The sequence below is a fragment of the Typopeltis vanoorti genome, chromosome 23, assembly GCF_054136105.1.
Source record: "Typopeltis vanoorti isolate ZY-2024b chromosome 23, IOZ_Tvanoo_1.0, whole genome shotgun sequence".
Taxonomy (NCBI): domain Eukaryota; kingdom Metazoa; phylum Arthropoda; class Arachnida; order Uropygi; family Thelyphonidae; genus Typopeltis; species Typopeltis vanoorti.
Window position 1 is genome coordinate 76,504,165 of NC_143571.1, and position 22,066 is coordinate 76,526,230.

General features: G+C 35.4%; 2 protein-coding genes across 9 annotated transcripts in view; one reads left to right on the forward strand and one right to left on the reverse strand.

Moving 5' to 3' along the window:
* The window catches only part of LOC150094008 (RWD domain-containing protein 2A), a 217,076-nt gene that overhangs the window by 89,031 nt on the left and 105,979 nt on the right, over positions 1-22,066 (reverse strand). For all 7 annotated transcript variants that reach the window (XM_090412852.1, XM_090412853.1, XM_090412850.1 and 4 more), the window contains one exon: positions 5,983-6,344. The gene's annotated coding sequence lies outside the window, so the exon portion shown is untranslated. The remainder of the gene's footprint in view (positions 1-5,982; positions 6,345-22,066) is intronic.
* The window catches only part of LOC150094009 (BTB/POZ domain-containing protein 3-like), a 175,747-nt gene that overhangs the window by 22,675 nt on the left and 131,006 nt on the right, over positions 1-22,066 (forward strand). The window lies entirely within an intron of this gene.

Below are 22,066 nucleotides of genomic sequence, written 5' to 3' on the forward strand. Positions count from 1 at the left end.
TTTTTCCAGTTTTATGCGAATCCTGCCAACGAAGGTTATAAACCTATTGTACATTAGTAACGTAAGTTGATCAAGGGTTAAATAATCCAGTTCCCTCTACTAGAGAAAGAAATGAAACATGGAACATTTTCAATCCATTTTCTGCCTCCAGTAAGCAGGTCGTTCTTTCACAATGGCCGATGCAATTTATCTTTCAGCTAAAGACATTCAAAAGCAACCACGTGCCTTAAATTCGAACCCTCAGCCTGTTCACTGGAGACTCATGCAACTGGTTTGATTCGCGAAGAAGACTCATTAACCAGAATTAAACATGAGAGTGAAAATTAGTATGCTACAACACATGGATATATCCAAATATACAAGTCTGCAAGCTCATATAATTTTTTTACATGCAATACATTTAAACGCTGTTCAAAGTTGAATTTTATATTGCATTTAATATTGTTTTTTTGCAATAGCTTTCTCGTTGTTTGGTAACAAATTTACGGCATTAATGCTCTACCGAACGATGCTACATTATTTACTTTTGCTCATATTTCCAAAATGCAAGTTGTAAACAAAATTAAATAAAATAGTACTAAAAATTCAAACTTTGAAAACACTGCAAGCCAGTTTTTACTTTTCCTTTGGTTAACTAAACTGACTGTACATCTACGTAGTTAAAATACAAGACCCACCTTGAGTCCTATGGATGTTTTTAATTCCAGCGTTTCTGTAAATGGAAGCAAAATAGTGGTGATCTTCACGAAGAAGCGAAGAAGTATTTAGTGATGGACTTGAAATACTTCACGTGAGAAAAGAATGCAATTAATATGAAATAATTGCTACTGCTTTTTAGGTGGTTCTGAAATTTTGCACAAGAAGCACTGATCCAGGGGTTTTAAAATGGCTACAGTTCAGTAGTCATTTCAAAGTCTAGATCCTAAGCCAATATTTTTTTCTTAACATGTTTATGAACATTTCAGAATAAACAGATGACAGATACCACCTAAACTTTTTTTAACATAACTTACTGACTTAAGGTATTTGTTCCTCTCATCGTTCCACGAGTGTTTTTAATTTGACCAGTCAGACACGAAGACATCGAAGGAAGGGTGATTTTGCCTCGTTGTGAAACATTGACTAGCAGTGGTGTAATGACGATTCTCCCGTCCTTTCAATGGGTCCCCTGAGAGATTTAGACGAGTCTCCTTTACCATTTTCCTAGGGTTCCCCGAATGCTTTCATTAGACTTCCTAAACTTTCGCCCTCGCATATTGCAGGATTTTGTTGAGTTGTATTTATGTCAATGTTCACTAGGCAGGGCATCTTTTGTTGAACAGACCATGGAGAAGAAAATTTCGGGGAACTAAGTCAATAATATAATGAGTGATGAAGAACCTCTCCCTAATGACTGAGGTGTTAGCAGATCACTTGTGTGTGTGTGTGTGTGTGTGTGTGTGTGTGTGTGTGTGTGTGTGTGTGTGTGTGTGTGTGTGTGTGTGTGTGTGTGTGTGTGTGTGTGTGTGTGTGTGTGTGTACATGGTCATGAAGTAGCATTTCAGGCTGAAGCAAATATAGACACTTTTGTTTCTTCTTCAAACATTACAAGGTGTTACGACATGACTCAGCGCAGATATTGGCAACCAAGCAAATTAGTCAAAATCACAGGAAATTGGTCAAAATTATTTTTCTCTGCTGCCTCCCAAAGCATGTTAATGTCACTATTGATGTCCATGTTTCAACTACTCGCACAATAAAATTATCGCCTGAAGCCTTCTGCTAAAAGTAGAGCAAAATCCTTTTCTACACAAAATTAGCAGGGCAAGAAAAAAATATCCATGCCCATAGCGGGATTCATAACCAAAGCCTTTTGGCTGGAGAGCGAATACATTAACAACTCGCCCAACTAGGCTGGCGTGTACACCTTTGCTTTGAAACATTATGGAAAAACATATTAAGAATTCACGTTTCACTTTTATACTGTATTATAAAATGTTCATAAAATAAAAATGTCAATAAAAAACCCGGAAGAGTAGGAACCGTTTTTAACATTGGAAATAATATCAGCATTTCTATTTTTCATAAATTCCCTGCCCTCTCCCTCAAAACAGAAAATTTGAAGAGGGGAAAAATTAAGATCCCAAAATATGGCATACAGCTTAGTCTTATTATAATTTACAACATAAACGTTGTTGGGAACATTACATCTGGGCGGGGGGGGGGGTTGTAGTAGGGTAGTAGAACTCCAAAATAACAGCGTAATAACCTAAGGATTTGATTGGATTTACGAAACTTTTGGATCCTCACATTGAGGCGTTATGACACCATGATAGTACTTACCACTTATTAAAGCAATGCAAGGATTTCATTGGCTCTTGGAAGCTCTTTGGATGACGCATTGCTTAACCACAAATCCCAGTGACATAAGAGATTAACCATCACAGTTTAATTTTCACAATTCACAATATGATTTGACATTGCAAACAATAATTAGACATTGAAAGTGAAAGGCTGCGGCTGTTCTATATATATATATATATATATATATATATATATAGAAGAAGCTGACGAACACCATAGTGTGAGAAACAAGGCAGCGCCATGGCGCCCACCTTAATAACATATAGGATCTCCTTTCGCTGCTATCCTACGGGGCATGCATTCCACAAGCGAACGATAGCGATCAATAGGAATTTTGGACCATTCTTCCTGTAAGCATTTAATAAGTTCCTGCACTGGTGTGGGCGGACGTCCCTTGACCACGCCTGACGTTCCTGTTCAATAGGTTTGAGATCAGGGCTCTGTGGAGGCCACTCAAGTGTGGTGACGTTCATGTCTACAAAACACGTACTTGCAGCAGTAGCAGAAGCCTTATATGACACCATTGTCTTGTCTTGCTGAAAGAGACCATGGTCATTTCCGTAGAAACGTCACAAAGTAGTAAGCCTTGCATTGTCCACAATGTTCGGATACCTCTCGGAGATCAGCGTTCGTGGCATCACAAACAGAGGTCCGAGGAAAAACAGGATCTGTTTTTGCACTCTATTAAGAGACATTTACCTGGCATCCGCCCACACCCGGCCATCTGCTCGGTAGATGGAGTAGCATGATTCGTCGCTCCACAACACAACTTTCTAAGCTTTTTTTCGTCCAAGCTGTACACGTTCTTTGCACTACTAAAAACGACGCTGCATGTTTGTTCGGGTTATGTAGGGGCTTGCATGGGGCCTTCTACCATGGGAAACCCATGTTGTGAGCCACGATTGTGAATGTTTTTGTGCAGATTTATGTTCTCGTCGATGCCCAGAACTCTGTATTCAACTTGTCGGCCGAGGAATAGCGATTTTTACATATTATTGGTCGCAGCATCCTATGGTTACGTTCGGTGGGTCGTCCCCTGCGGGTAGCACTTGAAGTTAACTTCCTGTGTTTCCATCTGAGTATGATGTCACTAATTGTTGACCTGGAATGGACGAATTTTTCAACACTTTTGGAACAGATGGGCCAACATGGCATCCTATCACAACGCCTCTTTCAAACTCCGTCAGTTCTCTTCCGGCAGCCATTTCAATTTCCCAAGTCAATGCATCAGTGTCCAGGTGAAAAACCGGACACTGTTACTGACTTGGGAGCATCATATATATATATATATATATATATATATATATATATGATATCATACGTAGCCTGCTACATTTTTGTCTTTAATGTTTTTGTTATGTGGGGTTTGTTCAATTAAACATTGTGGCTCATTTTTTTTCAATAATGCGTCAATACAAACAATTAAGAAACAAAATTTAAATAATAGAAAATATATTACATTTAATTAAAGCAATTCCCGGTCCTTTTAAGCAAGCTTAAGTCTACTATATCACAAACGTAATATTATTATTATCATCAGCGAATATTTGAATAGTTTATTAATAAGTGTAGAGAATAATGAATTGATTACGTATTTCATGCATCGTCTCGGAAGAGCGTGTAAACCCCATAATTATATGCCTGAGTCTTTAGGATCGATGAACAGGCCTCGAGCTCTGCGCTGCTTTCTCCGTGAAATATACCCACGACGCTGTTAGAGATCCCCCCCTCCCCCTCTCTCTCTCTCTTTCTCTCTTAGGGGGAAAGACCTCGAATTTACTAAGAATTTTCAATCGATACCGTGTTAGCCAGTATCTGAAACAAAGGTTGCTGCAATGTTTTTTTTCATTCTAAAAACCTTTTTTTTTTCTTTCTTAATGCTTTTGTTTGAGTCCCTCGGTGAGAATCCAATTGTTCTTCCCCTGCAATAAGAAGTTCTAAAAGAGACCCTGGAGCAAAGTCCTACTGCGTTATTTATTGTTTTGTATGCAGTTCGTATTGAATATTTAATATTCTGAGCACTACCTCCCTAAAACTGTCTTACGGACAGAATATAAAATGCACATCTTTTTCACTATACGTATGGTGTTGAAATATGCTGCTGCATTATATTATTATTTCTTACGCGTCTGTTTACGAACTAATATTTGTTGACCATATTGTTCTGATCTACAGAAATCAATAAATATCCCCTATGCACTTTAATCTAACAGTTCAACGTGTGTGTGGGGGGAGGGTGAGTTCCTGCCTCGAGTGAACATTTCTGTTATCTCGACTTTTATTAAAGATACATTAAAATAATATCAAAATAAGAAACACAAAAAATCCTCTAGCACTAGACTCTGATGTAATCATTTTAAAATATTTAAATTATCAACGACAATTTAAGAATTACAAAAAGAGAGGTATTGATTGAGACAAATCAAAAATCGCTGGCTTTCAGCAGGCATAGTTAAAATGGCTATGCCATCGAATTTGGTAGTGTTTACTATCGCATTTTCGGACTCTTCTATTAACCTCTGGGAGAGAGAGAGAGAGAGAGAGAGAGAGAGAGAGAAAGAGAGAGAGAGAGAGAGAGAGAGAGAGAGAGAGAGAAATGAATAGAAGGAAGATATTCGCCATTCGCCGCACACTTGCAACATGATAAATGGAGTCATAAACAAGACCAAATCAATAACTTATGTAGAATAGATAATGAATCCAGTTGGAGAAAAAAATACTGGAGATTAAGCCAGCTTCTGTTTATTAACTACATTGTTCCACTGGATGCATTTAAAAAACCCTATAATTATTTTAAATAATTATCTATGATAAATTATTTATCACCTATAACAGTATTATTCGAGCCAAAACCAGTATTTTTTAAAATAATATTTTTAAAATAAATAATGAAAATAATAAAATTCTAAAAAATAAAAATAAATAATAGAACTCTAAAAATAAAAGATGCGAGAAGACAAAGGAGAGGGAAAAAAATTATGAGTGAACATACACAAGCCAAGCTACACACCGATTTCGTGTAAAGGATATCAATTGCGCTGTTGTGATTACTCAATACATGGTTCACCTGCTGTTCGTTTTTTGTTCGTTTATTTATTTCTTATTCATCACTGAATTAATCTATAGTAAACTGTGGCTGTAGAGTTGGTTTCCCTCTGGGTGCTCCGGTTTTCCCTTAACAAACATAAATTTGGATAAAATGTATTGAGCTACATGACTATCATAAATTTGGGTAACTCACGAAGTTCATGCTGTTGCCACGCTACGGAAGACCAATATAATAATAATAATAATAATAATAATAATAATAATAATAATAATAATAATAATAACAGTATTTTTTAAAATATTCAATGATTTTTATTATTAAAATTATGATTGCATATTATGCATTTACGAAACATGTTCTTATTTTTATTTATTTTTTTTAACAATGAATTTCATACAAATTTTCCTTTTTTTTTGTATAATGTGTTAGTAATAGTTACTATAGATGGTAATTTATAGTTTGCAGTTGGATAAGATTACATTTTTAACAGCATTTATAGTATAACAATATGTTATAATTTACAATTTTTATTTTTAATGTATTTTAGCGCCGTAACTACAGCACTTCAATGTAAGAAATATGTTTTTTACCTTTCTGTTGATCTCGGGTTGAGATGTAATGGCTCAGCTTTCATCCTCGAAGCTTTTTAATAAGCTTATCTGAGGATGACATCGGTTAGATATTTTTTATTGATTTGATTGCTGTATTGGAAGTAGGTTGATGTTTGAGAGGTCAAACGAATGATCTGAAAGGTCTGATCAAAGTGAAATTGCCGATGTACTCTGGTGTTATTACATCTGTCATGATGGTTCACATTCATTTTTGTTGTGATCTTCTGTTTAAATTAATTAGGAGACTTTTTTTTCACCATGGCAGTCTTTCTATGTCTTCTGAGCTTTTGATTTGTATCGGCTTGAAGTTTGCGACTTCCTCAAGATATATCTTGGCATCTCTGTGATAATAATAACAATAAAATCAGGTAACTGTGTTATTTTATAATTTAAGAAAGTAAAAACATTTCAAAAACCTTTCAAAATAAAGTTATAAATTGGAAATTTATTCGAGTTGACATAATAACGATGATATTTGGACTGTCCATTGATTTTGCTTAGTAGAGTCCCAAAGTAGAAAAAAAAAACCGTCTAAAAATGATAGCAACTTTGAATAGCATTAATCATAACAGAGTAGGAAATTCTTAAAAAAAAAAAAAAAAATATATATATATATATATATATATTTTTTTTTTTTTTTTTTTTTTTTAAGAATTTACTTCCAATTTCTGTGATGACCGACAATCAACGCCCACCAAATTCATTGTTCCATAATCCAAAGTTTATCCCATCACGTCTATATAAATAACTCTAAATTAAGTGAGACAAAAAAAATAATTTAGTTGGACATAAATAGCGAAACGCTTTCTAAAAAAGAAAAAAAAAACAGAATTAAGAAGACAATCAGATAAGGACGTTTTCTTTTCATTACCTCCTATAATTCTTAATAAATTATTATTCAACTACCATCCTTAGAGGAGGGTCTCCTCTAAGGATGCATTATGTATGGGACACCATGCATTCTATATTTATGACAAAATAATTGCTTCATGATAACTACAAATGATTACGAACGACAACAATTACGATAATTGACACCTCTAGAACAGAATAATAAACACATTTTTGCTTAAAAAAAGTTTTAAGTAATGTTATTATTATTTACTTTTTTTGATGTATTTACTTTTATTTTAAAAAAAACATTTATGTATTTTTTTACTGGATTTTGATGTATTTACTTTTATTAAAAAAAACATTTATGTATTCTGAGCTTTTTCACTGATATGAGTGCAATGAATGTTAATTATTACAAATGGCATTACAGCAACTAAAACGGCATAATCACGGTCATCTACTTTCAAAATTATATTAAAAAATTCGAACTCATTGACTGGAAAAAGCAAAGTCACTTAAAAAAATCATTAGTACCTATTTACTTCTCAAATTCCAGTCTTTTGGTAGTTATTCAACTACCAAAAGAAGTCTTAGCAGAAGTCTTTTACTTCTGACCGCTAGATGGCATTACGGGTTTAAAACACTGAAAATGTGTTTGCAACGGGGATATTTCATCAAATGTATAAAACGCTATAAGGTGTAAATAAAATTATGCCTTATTGAAATTGTAATGTAATTATAATACTATTTGGCTTGCTCTTATCAACATTCTGTAGGTCTAACACAAGAACGTTAACCCCAAGGTAGATTTCTGCTTGCCTCAACTATTTTTGGGTAGAAGCCAATTTGGGAAGTCGCACGTGCATAAACAGAAGCATACAAGAGCCATCCGTTTTTGTTTATTCTTCCTACGGTTTCTTTTGATAGCTTTCGCTCTTTTTAATTAGACATAGCTATAGACTTAGGGTAATTAATTTAAAGGCTAAACTATAATAATGTGACAAGAGAATTGATATAAAAGTAAATTTGATTTCGTCTGTAAAACAGCTTATTTCGATACCGCACATCTCTGGATATACACATTTAGGTTACAAAGATCCGAACTCTTTGCTCTGGGAAGATTTTACGTACGTATGACTTATATTTATATATTCCATACATTAACTGGAGATCCTAGAAAATACCTCTGGTGGCTCCATTGCCACCACAGTTATTATTATTATTATTACTTTATTCACATAATTGACACACAGTCGAAACAAGATATCATTCATTTGGGTGAATAAATAAATAATATTTATTTATTCACCAAAGAATCTAAGAATAGTCCATCAGGTAGCGTCGTAAAATATGGACTGTTCCAAGTAATGCTGTTTTTTTAGGTCATATGGGGTCACTTCGTTGATGTTTAAATTGCTGTAAATAGTTGGACAGCTTCTTTGAAGTTGCACTAAGTGCACCGAAAACTATTGGAATGACTTTGGTGTGTTTAAGCCACAGCCTGCCAACTTCGATTGTCAGAACTCGATATGTAGTGATTTTTTCCAGTTCTATGTTGTTATCACTGGGTGCTGCGATATCGATAATCCAAACCTGTTGATGTTTGATAATTGCGATGTCAGGTCTATAGTGTTCCAAATGCCGATCAGTTTGTATTTTAAAGTCCCAGAGAATTTATTATTATTATTATTATTATTATTATTATTATTATATGGCATTAGGAGTCCATTGAATCATTACGAAAGGCTCGCTAACGTCTCACCAAGCACTGACCATTATTCACACAATACCTGTCATCTTTCGCTTTGAACTCATTCCTTCCTCCCTACATAACATTAACAACACATTCAGGCAACAACTCCAATCCTAACCCGCTCTCCAAGCAAAAATAGTCTTCATGTCCTTGATAAATACACTTTTACTTAATTTCCAGGGATCACTTATTTGGCTCCCATATACTGAAAAAATTCCTCTGTATCCAACTCGAATCCCAAGTAACTTATATGTCTGTATAATATTCCCTCACTCTTCTTTTTTTCTTGTATATCAAGCAATTACTTTAAATCTTCCATCTTCAATCTATCCTCCTAAGAGCATTCCATAGATCAGCCACCATCTTAGTCACGTGCTTCTAATCCTCTCTGTCCTATCCTATCAGTGGTCTTAACAGGCACTTAAGCGCCCACGACCTTTCCAAGCATTCTTGGACTTCGCAACCGCAACCGTAACTCGAAGATAAGATGGTTAGTACTCTGTCTCCCGGTGTGTCCTATGTCTGTAGATGCGTGTGTTCATGGAATCGGTTTGCCTGTTCTGGAGGACGAAAAATCCCGAATTTCCGGGTGAACCCCCCCCCCTTACCTCTGTATCAGACCGGCTTACTCACCTTTTCGTTGAAAGAGACCAGATAAAGGTTCCTCATGTCATAGACGAGAATCGAACCCAAGTCTTTCCGACCAAAGGGCTTCGTCTATACCGACTTAGTTACGGAGGCTCTTCTAATCCTCTCTACCTCTTCAATATCCACAAGAAACACATGCGAACAGACCTATGCACAGTAGTGGGGAGCATATCAAAGTCTTATAAAAGGGTATAGTGACCTCTTTATCTCTGATTATTGATGTGTTCTTCAATTGCTAGGTAATCCCACGAGCTGTTTAGCTACTGTTATAATATAACATCTGAACTCTGTCATATTCAGCAGCCCAGTTCCATCAATGAAATACACACTTGGCAATTTTTTTCATCCTAAAATGCATAACCATCCATTTTGCAGTATTAAACTGACAGACATTCTCCTTTGCCCATACTTTTGGTCCATATACACACACATTGCCCACTGAATTAGAAACATTGTAAACGTCACGTCGTATATATGCAGTGTATATACAAAATACTTGATCCTGCGTCACTATGGTTCTAGGCAACTAAGAATGCTGCTGGCCAATCATCGTTAACCACAATAGAAAAAAAAAAAGTATCTTTCGGAATTTAGAGTTCAAGGGCTTATTGTGGGTGCCCGTCTGGCTGGAGTGACGATCTTGAAAACAGCAGAGCTGACTAGTTCCTCAAAAGGTGAGATATCCGGGGTGTTTAATTAGTGGAAGAATAATTCTCATTGCTTGTCTAAGAGGCATGACTGTGGTCCTAAGACAATCTGTCAGAACAAAGATCGCCGTCGTCTGAGAAGGCTAGTACAGACAAGTGGCTAGTGTGTGTAGCAACTGAATACAGTGGTATCCGTATTGACTGAAGCATTGACTAAATTTTAATTCCTGACCCATTCTCACCGAACTATGCGCAGGGAATTGAAGAGGATCAGTTGCTTGCCTATAATTTTCTAATTTAGTGGCCGATATGTGTAGATCATCCTTTAAGATCTCTATATTATTTTATTAACTATTGCTCTACCTGGTTTTACATCATTAGGAAACAAGTTAATACTTTCCCTCAGACCATTTTCAACATCATTAGCTCAAGTACATAATCCTGTGGCACACTGATAATCACACGTCATCTATCGAATTATTAAACTTATTATTAATATTATTATTTAAATATTTATATTTAATATATAATTAATATTTTATTGGTTTAATTACAATGATATGTTAATTAAAATGTCATTAAATATTATAATGTTAATAAATATCAATTAAAATTATTAACAACGGATAATTAATATTGACATTAATCAATCAATAATCTTAAGTAATTATAATTAATGATTCATTATAATGGTTAGTAATTAATGTGTTAATTATCAATACGCGACACCTTCAAGAAGTCCAAAGATTGCGAGAGGACACTCCACTCCACACGATCCACCTTCCGCCTATGCCATTCTACTGTCCACTAGCATTATTTTATCTATAAACTGTACGTGTGTTCTCTGGCCTATTTGCCTGTATGTGGAATGAAAAACCCGAATTTCTGCGAGAAAAAAATTCTGTTACCTCCGTATAAGATGGGATAATTTACTTTTTACTGAAAACGCCCATATAAAGAAAGGGACCAGAATCGAACTCGGGTTCGAAGGGAGCAATGTCTCGTAGTTCTTCCCCTTGCGCTACCAAAGGTGCTATATTGAAATAATATTAATGTTATAATAATATGAATTGATATTGATTAATGTTGATTATTAGTTAATATTTATTTATTAAATTTTATGATTATATCTGTTCAACCTTATTTAGTAGATATAATCACAATAATGCCTTACTGCTTTCCTTGTAATAAATATAAATAAAATTACAAAAGGCGTTTCAGAAACGCACATGCAATTGTGTAGGGTGGCCATAAAATAACTTTCCCTTTTTGGAGGCATCTGTAGCTAAAACCAATAAACGGAATGAGACCAAATTTTATGAACATCCAATTATGAAGGCATGGGGAGATGATTTTCGCGAAAAGAAGATTTAGTAACAAAAGTCGCCGATAGGGAAAATTTTGGCGCTGGTGGAGCCGAAAACAAGCGGATAATTACATTAAAGGCAGATAAAATGGAATAATGACATTTCGACGGTGTAAGCGACAGCCGCGTCACTCATTCCAGCTGGATATGTGACGCGTTACAATGATAATAATAATAATAATAATTAAACTAAAACAACAACTTGCGAGAGACACAGAAATTAATGTAGTGATTGAACTCACAGGAAATAATGTTTTATTCATCAGAATCAGGGTCCCCTGCAGTGGCGCACCCAGGGAGGGGGCCAGGGGGCCCTGTCCCCCTCCAAACGAAAAAGGAAAAAAACACTAGAAAATTTTCCAAAAATCTTTTCCTGATTAAAATTCATTTTCTCTTATTTATGTTGCGTCGTGTCTTCTATTTCTATACTACTTATGAATTAGCGATCATTTCAGATGCTCAGTCATAGGTCGTATGCGATGTGTAGTATTCTCAAATCGTCTACTCAACTCCCTCCCCCACTCCCAAAGATGAAATCTTGAGTGCTCGGCCCCCTCCAAGATTAAATACTGAGTGCGCCACTGGTCCCCTGGACTACATACACGATTTTCAATGTGCTGACCTTTCTTGTGTACAACAAATTGCATCCGGTGTGCGACATGCTCTACAGCTGAGCGTAAGGAGTCGGATTGGATGTTCATAACAGCCCATTTTATGTTCTCTTTCAAGACATGCAAGTTGGGAACGCCACCAACATAATACACAACGGATTTCAAATATCCCCCCCCACAGCCAAAAGTCACATGGAGTGATGTCTGGGAATCGAAGCGGCCGTGCCATCGGAAAGAACTGACTGATAACCCGACAGTCATTCAAATAACTGCCTAAACGTTCCCAATCCCTTTTTAAGTGGAATTGATGGCGCTGCTGTCACGTACGCACAGTCAAATTTGCATAATCCTTTTTACCTGATTTTACTACAAATATTTGACTGCTTTCGGCTCCGCTAGCGCCAAAATTTCTCCTGTCGGAGAAATCGTGGTACTAAATCTTTTTTTTTTTTTTCGCGGAAATCATCTCCCCATGCCTTCAAAAGTCTCACTATAAAATTTGGTCTCATTCCGTTTATTAGTTTTAGCTACAGATGCCTCCAAAGAGGGAAAGTTATTTTATGGCCATCCTGTACATAATACACTTTTTATTGCCTATATTAAAATCGTTTAAAAATAATTCGTTTTCCCAGAACAGAAAACGTATTCTATAATGACTTGTTTGGATAAAATGAAATCAGATCTCCTTCTGGTTGTTAAGTTAAACTCATTCAAGGCTTGCCCAACGTAATCATCCCTCAAGGTTCCTGCTTACTGCCACTCGCGATTAGGTAACGCTAATATATATATGGGGTGTGCACTTCTTTCAGACATGCGTATTGTTACGTTTAATAGGAACTTCCTAGTGGGAACTAGATCCATGGAGATTGAGGATACATCTCTATCATGAGACGTACTGTCTTCAGCTGATCCTAAAGATGCCTTGACAGAGAGCCACCAAATTCTGTGTATGAATCCGAAATCTTACACCGATGTTATTACAAAACAGTAAGGAAAATGTGGGTCTTTGTAAACGTTATTAGATCCTACACACTTGAATTGTAAATCCTAGCATTAATTTATCCAAGTACTTCCTGGCTTTGGCCAACCATGCATGCAAATAAGAGCACGCCAACATGCACAACAATGACGCATGTTCACACATAATTTAAATAATCCTAATCCTACATAATAATTCCATACGTATTGTCGCCACGCTAATCGCCTACTGTTTGTTTATTAATTCCTTCTCTTATACCTGGAGAAGTCCTTATGCAATTAAGATGAGAAATTAAATATTTGCATAGTTCATCGCACAGTGCTACAGATGAGATACAGGAGCACGCGATTATCCTGTGACCTAAGACTGTCAGCAAAGAACAACAAGATGCTTGTTCAGTAAGCACGTGATCAGAAACTGTGGACACCTGAAGACTGGAGAAATGCAGCCTACTCTGATGAATCCCGGTTTGTACTGTACCATCTGATGGCAGAACCGGAATATGGCGGCAACAATATGAGGCCATGAACGGTAGCAGTAACTCCGGCTGATGGGGGAACTAATAGTGCGGGGAATATTTTCTTGCCACAATCAGGAACATAACTAACAGGTCCCTGATACTAGTGGAACATCGTCAGAATGCCACAGCCTATCTTGACATCGTCGTTGATCATGTTCAGCCATTCATGGCTACAGTTTTCTCATTGGCAAATGGTTACTTCCAGACAATGCGCCATGCTACAAAGCGTGTAGCATGTTGAAGTGGTTCAAGGTTAGGAACATGACACCAAGTTTCCTTTACTTAAGTGACCCGCTCAATCCTCAGACATCAATCCAAAAGAACGTCTCCGGGATGAGGCGGAGTAAGCATCTCAGAAGAATGTTTTCAACATTTTGTTGAATCAATGCCCAGAGAAATTAAAGGCCGTTTTTAAGGCAAAAGGGAGTACTTCTGATGGGAATATATCAAGAACGATGTTGCGTCACAAATAAAAGAAGCATTTTATCTGAACATTTTTGATTTTCTTTTTTTAATATTAGAAACGCAGCAACCTTAACATAGCAACTTCAACAACCTTATTCTAAAATCCGTAAAACTTATAAGCATCTTTCAGATGTATAACACTGTCAGTAATTATTGACGAGAAATAAATTTCTCGTCAATAACACGTAATTTAAAACTTTGCATATTTATATCAAATTTTCGTTTTATATGTAATGAAAAATTATTAGGAAGAATGTGTCCATATCGCATTGCATTGTGATACAATTGCAATTCACATTCAAGTGCTCATATACCTGGTTGATAAAATGATTGATTAACAAGTACGCAAATGATCTCAGATCAAAACTGTGAGGATGAGCGACTTCTTATGTTATTCTGATCATTGTTCTGGTCATCTCTTGTAATTCGTAAATAATGAAGCCACTGGCTCAACCCTACTAGAACCTTGTGAACTACTAAACAGATCAACTACAATGAATTTTGCAGTTATAAACGATAAAAGAAAAACGTTCTCTGTGTTTTATTACCCGCTTTTTAGCCGATGAGTGTGTAATTTTAAACTATAAATTTGAAAATAACTCATAAAGTTAAGAATAACGGAAAAATGATTTTATGATTTCGTTAATATAGCTAATGATCAAACTAGATTCAAACACTCATTTAAAGCGAAATTCTTCAGAAAGGTAATCACTAATCATACAAATCATACAAACAGCAATCGCCATTTCAGTACTACATGATATGGCATAGATATAAACGCAATATACAATATGCAGGCAAAATTATAACGAAATAAAGTGTAAAAAATAATATGCTTCGTCTAAATTTGGAGCAGGGCTATCTAACCCTTAGTCTATTAAATTTTCCTAATCCTTAGTTCGGACAATTTAAAAGTAGAGAAAAATTCCAAGTACTTATAAAAGAAACATAATTCTCTGTGTTGTACAAAGTACCCAGAATCCCCTACACTTCCTGTTATTCTTTCATTTGTAACCTACATTTATTTCCTTTCGTGGAATGCGTAGATTTGGAACATACAAATATAGTACTGGAATCAAATTTGTTACCGTGAGATTTGTGCAATTATTTGGTTACTTGCTGTCCAAATTTTGGAAACGTCCTCTTTCATGAGATTCGTATTGCAAGCTATTCTTCTACTGTTTATAAAAAGAAAATGAAATTTGAACTGACTGTTGCGTATAAAGAAACCAAGCATTTGTAAAATTGTAAACATTAGGGATCAAAGCTGTCTTTGAACCTAAATGTCCTGCGTGTTTTGAGTTAAAAGTTATTTTAAAATAAACTTGTTTGCATGCAAAATGAATTGTATCACTCCTTTTCATTTTTTTCGTAATTATTTATACATCTTAATCTCAATATATAATAAGAGCAAGTCTGTTATGTGTTAACTCCACGATAGCTAACTGAAATTCATCGACAGGTCAATTTTTCCCTTTTCACGAACAATGTGTCTGTCAGTGGACATGGAAACTGGCATGTCTCCTAGCAATCCTTGTGAGCTATTTTTATCACTGAAATGAAAACAGCTGATGCCGACCAAAATACCAACATACAGCTGGTATTTTCCCCTTCCCTCCTCCTCTTATTAGACAACCGTGGGGTACTCTTGCTCATAAACACAATCCAAGTTACTGTTACTGTTGTTTTCTTTGCTATAAAGTAGGTTAAAAGTAGGTCAACTTAGTGCAAATACATTACTTTTAAAATGTGAACGATTTTTCGAGCTGCCTGAAACAAAATGAACGATTTCGCAAATATGCTAATTAGGACTACTCTAGAATCGTCTAAATTTCTAATAATAATAATAATAATAATAATAATAATTTATTTGTAGTTTTTTATAATTTTTTAACATTTTATTATGTTTCAGATAAATTACATATATATGAGAATATTATTAATAACTTTTTTAACATTTAACATTTTATTATTTCTCACATAAATTACATACATACATACATACAATAATATTTTAATATATATATAATATTTATAATACATTACATGAACAGAATTGTGCATAACAGATACTTGCACGTACATAATATTTTTTAAATATATTTTTTAACACGTTTTATTCCACAAATTCCATACATATAATAATTACATTATAAAATTATAGCAATTACAAAATTTAAAAATTCTAAAAATAACATACATATAATAATAATAGTATTTTTTGAATTCAATAATTTTTTTATTATTAAGATTAAATTATGATTGCATATTATGCATTTATAAAACATGTTCTAGTTTTTTTTTTTTTTTTTAACAGTGAATTTCATACAAATTTTCCGTTTTTTTTGGTATAATGTGTTAATAACAGTTACTATAGATGGTAATTTATAGTTTGCAATTCAATAAGATTACATTTTTTAACAGCATTTATAGTATAACAACAAGTTATATATACAGGGTGTTCGGGATAAATTTGACATATTTATAATTAATTATATTTTTCCGTAAGTTACATGTATTAACACACACTTCTCTTCATTTAAAAGTTTGGACCCTTCTTCATTCATATACAAGATGTCAGAAAGGATGGATAGCTGGAACCCACCTGAATCATGGAAGAGAATAACTTGTATCATGATGATTCGTGCCCGCCATCAAAATAAGGATATTACGACTGCTGCCCAATGCTCCCTGAATACAGTAAAAACAATCAGGCATGAACTAGAGACTTGCAATGGTGACTACGAGGATGTAGCAAGAAGAAAGATCCCTAGCAGACGATCTGATTGCGTTCGTACAGCAGAATTCTTCGCAAATCTGCAGGAACAGGTGTTGAAGAACCCTGGCATTGGAATTCGGGCTTTGTTCGTGGAGTTGCTAACTGTAGTCAAGCCCTGGATAACAAGGGTAGCCAATGGTAGGCCGTATGTATGGCAGCAGGATTCGGCCCCTTGCCACACCTCTGGGAAAAGTCAAAAATGGTTGTCTGAAAATTTCTACGACTTCACCAGTCCAAATGTTTGGCCTCCAAACTCCCCAGACCTTAACCCCATGGATTATTTTGTATGGGGCGCAGTTGAAAAAGACACCAATCGCACTTCCAGTAATACAAAAGCCCAGTTAATGGATAAAATTAAAACAGTTTTTGCGGCCCTTCCCAGGGAGACTGTAGCATCAGCTTGTTCGAGGTTCCGAAGCAGAATTGAAGCTGTGATCGATGCTAATGGTGGTTATTTTGAGTAAATCTTGTTGATAGTATTGTAATTAACTCTGCCTGTAATGTTTTTTTGTCAATTCATTAAATTTAATAGATACAAAGAAGATTTTCTTTTTCCTTACGAAACTGTCAAATTTATCCCGAACACCCTGTATATATATTACAATTTTTGCTTTAATGTATTTAAGCGCTGTAACTACAGCACTTCAATATAATATGTATATATATATATATATATATATATATATGTGTGTGTGTGTGTGTGTGTGTGTGTGTGTAAAGGATACCAAGCAATTTTATAAACTAGGTTTTAATCCTTTTTCCCAAGTAAGCAAACAGACAAGTATGTCAAGTTTGCGCCTGCATGTAGTGCAAGACTGAGGCAACTCTTGCAAATAGTGCCATACCTAGGCAACTCTTGTAAGTAGTGCCATACTGAGGCAACTCGTGGTAAAGGTGGAGTAAGCACCGATCGCGTTCCTTAGTATTTTTCCCCTAATGCAAAGCACATCCCCTTTCGGAGATGTATGATGCTATGCATTAAAGGCAGGGGGCCACTACCCAGACCGGTTTCGACCTTTATTGAGGTCTCGTCAGTGGGAGCCAGGCACCTTGTGGCAACTTGTTTAGGTAAAATTCATATAAGCTCTGCATTACTTCAACCTTAGCATTTTTAGGTCTGGCTGCCACTGACGAGACCTCAATAAAGGTCGAAACCGGTCTGGGTAGTGGTCCCCTGCCTTTAGTGCATAGCATCATACATCTCCGAAAGGGGATGTACTTTGCATTAGGGGAAAAATACTAAGGAACGCGATCGGTGCTTACTCCACCTTTACCACGAGTTGCCTCAGTATGGCACTACTTACAAGAGTTGCCTAGGTATGGCACTATTGGCAAGAGTTGCCTCAGTCTTGCACTACATGCAGGCGCAAACTTGGCATACTTGTCTGTTTGCTTACTTGGGAAAAAGGATTAAAACCTAGATTATAAAATTGCTTGGTATCTTTTACATATATATATCCTCGAAGCTTTCCAATGAGCTTATCTGTGGATGACACCGGTTAGATAATTTTTATCGGTTTGATTGCTGTGTTGGAAGTAGGCTGATGTTTGGGGGTCAAATGAATGATCTGAAAGGTCTGATCAAAGTGAAATTGCCGATATATTCTGGTGTTATTGCATCTGTCTTGGTGGTTCACATTCATTTTTATTGTGGTCTTCTTTTTGAACTAATTAGGAGATTCTTTTGTTTTTTTTTTCACTGTGGCAGCCTTTCTATATCTTCTGGGCTTTTAATTTGTATCGGCTTTGAAGTTTGTGACTTCCTCAAGAATATCTGGCATCTCTGATCTACAAAAATTGGTAATTTGTTTCTGTTTTTCCTTTTCTTGCTTGGTAAAATAGATTCTGGTTGAATGGTGTTAAATATTCGAATAGGAAAATTGGTGTATTGTCTTGCTGTGCGTTCAAGTCCTTGGCAACTGGTTTTTTCTTCCTGCTGGCTTTTACGAGATTGTCTCTTGCGGACTTGCTCGTAAGACGAATTATGACTGGTGCAGGTCGTGCCAAGCCTTGGTTTTTGCTCTTCCTAGGAATCCGATTTACGGTCTGAATGTCGTTATGCTGCAGGGGGAAATCAATTGCATGGCCTAATTTTAAAACCACGTCTCTGAGGTTTTCTGTAGGTGAAGTTTCAGGAAGACCGTTTATGATAAGATCTTCTTTATGTTGTTGCTGAGTTTTAGAGAATCAAGTTCTTGACGGAGTTCGGATGTCTCTTTCATCAAATTGTGTTGCCTGTCATTTAGTGCGTTAATGCTCATTTTAATGTCTTTTGCCGTTTGCAACACCTCTATCACTGCTAAATTATTATGTTTGACCAAATATTCATATTCGCTAGATTTATTTGTTATTTGTACCTTCTGTTTGTCAAAGAGTGCTTGCACAAGATATACTAAACTGGCTTTTATAGTCTCTAGGCCGTTTTATATTAGTATATTTAAAGAGTTCAAATTATAGGACTCATCTGTATTTTTTTGTCTGCTCAGTTCGTCGTCTGATTTTGCCTCCGGTATAATCGGCTGCGTCGTAGGTGGCTGCATACCCTATTTATGTTGTTTGATACTGTATATGGATGGAATATAGGCGTTGGATACTGGTGATTTGTCATGTGTATATAAGTGTTAAAGATATATTAACTGTGTTGGTACAGCTTCCAGAGTTCGTGATTTAATGTTCTGCAGTTGTGTATGTGTTTTAAATTTCATGGCAGGTTGTTGAGTAACGTGGGTATCAGATAAGATCTCACTAAAGAACCGTATGAGTAGTTGAAGGATCTAGGGATGTAATAATAATAATAATAATAATAATAATAATAATAATTTAGGGATTAATAGTTAAAATTGGGTATGAATTTTTGTAAAAAATTTAATAACTCCATTAATTAACCACGCCATTTCTGCTCTTTAATAGCTAATCTTGGCACATAATGCGATATTTGCAATCGCCTCGTTTCTCGTAGTAATTAAAAGGTGATGATGACAGGGAGGAAAATAGAAATGCACCGTTTTAATGACACAAATATTGAATAAATTTATTGTCATGATCGTAGTCAAGTCACCCCTTTAAACATCTTTTAACGATGCCACACTTCTCCACCAGTTGTAAACTTATATGGAAATGCCAAAAATATCGGACTTGATGATTTTGAGGCATTCTGTTAAAAGTGATAATAATATTACCTCCAGATTTTGATTAAATTTAGGATGAGAGAATTTAGTTACCATAAATAATTCGAATGTGATTTATGTACCCGTGTTAGTCAATTAATCTACTGCCTGCTTACGTTAAAACAATTCATGTTCCTGTGTGCAAAGACTGCCATTTTTCATATGCATCTCATTCATGGATTACACGTTTCTTTCTCTCTTGTTACTTCTCATCGTGCACAAGCTTGCACTCTGCATATAAACAAGCATATATATATATATATATATATATATATATATATATATATATATATATATATATATATATATATATATATATATATGTATATATATATATATATATATATATTTATATGAGCTTTATATATTTATATATTTATATGAACATTTATATGAGCTTTTCCACATGGGCTCTGTGAGTGTTTTTTCATGTTTTGTGCAGCAATGAAATACATGAAAAAATACCCACAGAGCCCATGCTATTTTGGCATAATACATTCGTCCTATTGCTGAGGAAATTTCTCTACAGGCTCCTACCACATTTGTGATGTTTGACGCTTCTTACCAACCAACGCATAAATTCCTATTGTCTACTTTATTTATCAGTGGTAATGTGTATTCAAGGGATCAGTTAATCTCCCAGCTGCCACCCACCCCTCCCTACAATTCAACATTCAGGATGCGCCTGTCTCCCACTAGCGATAGTACTTGCCTGTAAACGTAATTATACAAAATTCCAATTTCCTGGAATTTTGTATAATTACGTTTATTACTTTTTTTTTTATTTTACTTTTGATGGAACAACAATTGATTCGAATGATGTGAAATATCATATGAAACAACATAGTTTTAACGAATACCGCTGTAATCTAATCTAGTTTAGTAATCCTTTCGATGGAAAGGCATATTCGAATCTCATCTACAACACGATAAATATTTACAGAGGCTTTTTAATACAGAAGGTAATTTAGTCGGTACATAGAAGTATTATTTTTCCCTACAAAATCGGGCGTTCACCGTGCCCCCAACCGGAAAAAAAAACGACCAGAGAACATATGCACTTCGACAGAGAGATCGGAGCCAAAGTTAATGGTCCAGTCTTTAGTAAAATTAAATTTATAGGAAGGCAAATTACTTAGCTGAAATAGTTTTAATACAATCTATTGCAGCGAACTGGAAATGTCTGCCTAACGATGCCACCTGTCAACAGAAGTTCATCCGCTACCAGAAGGAATGGAAGATGCGGTTTTGTATGAGAATACGTAGAATAAATTTATACTTCCTACTGAGGAATTTACTTGTAATTCTGAGAAATGATTCGCATTTATTCGAAAATCTCAGTCAGGGATTCATCCATAAATTACGTAATGCTTTCAGTGGGAGTTGAAATCAATCTTTTTTATGTGATTCCCATGTACGAAAACTTGTAGACTAATAACAGATAAGTATCTACGATGGGCTAAGGTTTTAGTATATATTTTTATGGTTTAATATTTTTATTAATTTTGATTTTATTTTTTACATAATCCGCAGACCCTACTGTAGAAACTAAACCTGGGACTTTTTCATTCCATATCAAGCTTTTATAATAAGCGGGTGATGGTCTCCCACAGAGAAGAATTTCACTGCGCGTTGTGAGATCCTCATCTCTCAGCTTAATCTGTCACTCCCATCTCTCAGCCTAATGAATACAGAGCGGAAACATTAACTACTCGGCTAACCAAGCCAGCAACAATTTTGCAACAATGTATATAAACCGTAAATGATACGGAGACAGAGACGGATTAAAAATTCAACAGTATTACGTGATTGATGGATGGACGAATCCTTTCTAATCTTCAAAAGTTTGAAACAAAGTCAAAGTGAACGAAACTTGGAGAGTTTGTGTGTGCTGATAAACGACAGCTATCGTTTATAATCATGACAAAGAAACTTACAGCAGTTATGAGGTGAGCCTAAATTACCTTCATTTAAAAACACATTAAAATTTCCCTCTAATTATACATTGATTCGAACCCAGATATTTCCCATGTAAAGAACGCAGATGCCAACGACAGAACGAACCTTAGAGCGTCCATTCATCATCACTGTTGAGTGTATGATATGGAACTTGCCAGGCCATGGTCACTGACGATTTAGGCATAACTACGTCTGCGCATGTTTCGTTCAAGAAATGCTAACCACAAAGGAACAAGAAAGCCTGTAATATGCTGAAATGTTCCAGCACTCTCTGCATCCACCAGACAACAAATAGACTCACTCAAAGGAAGACAACATTCATCGATTAAAGAGAT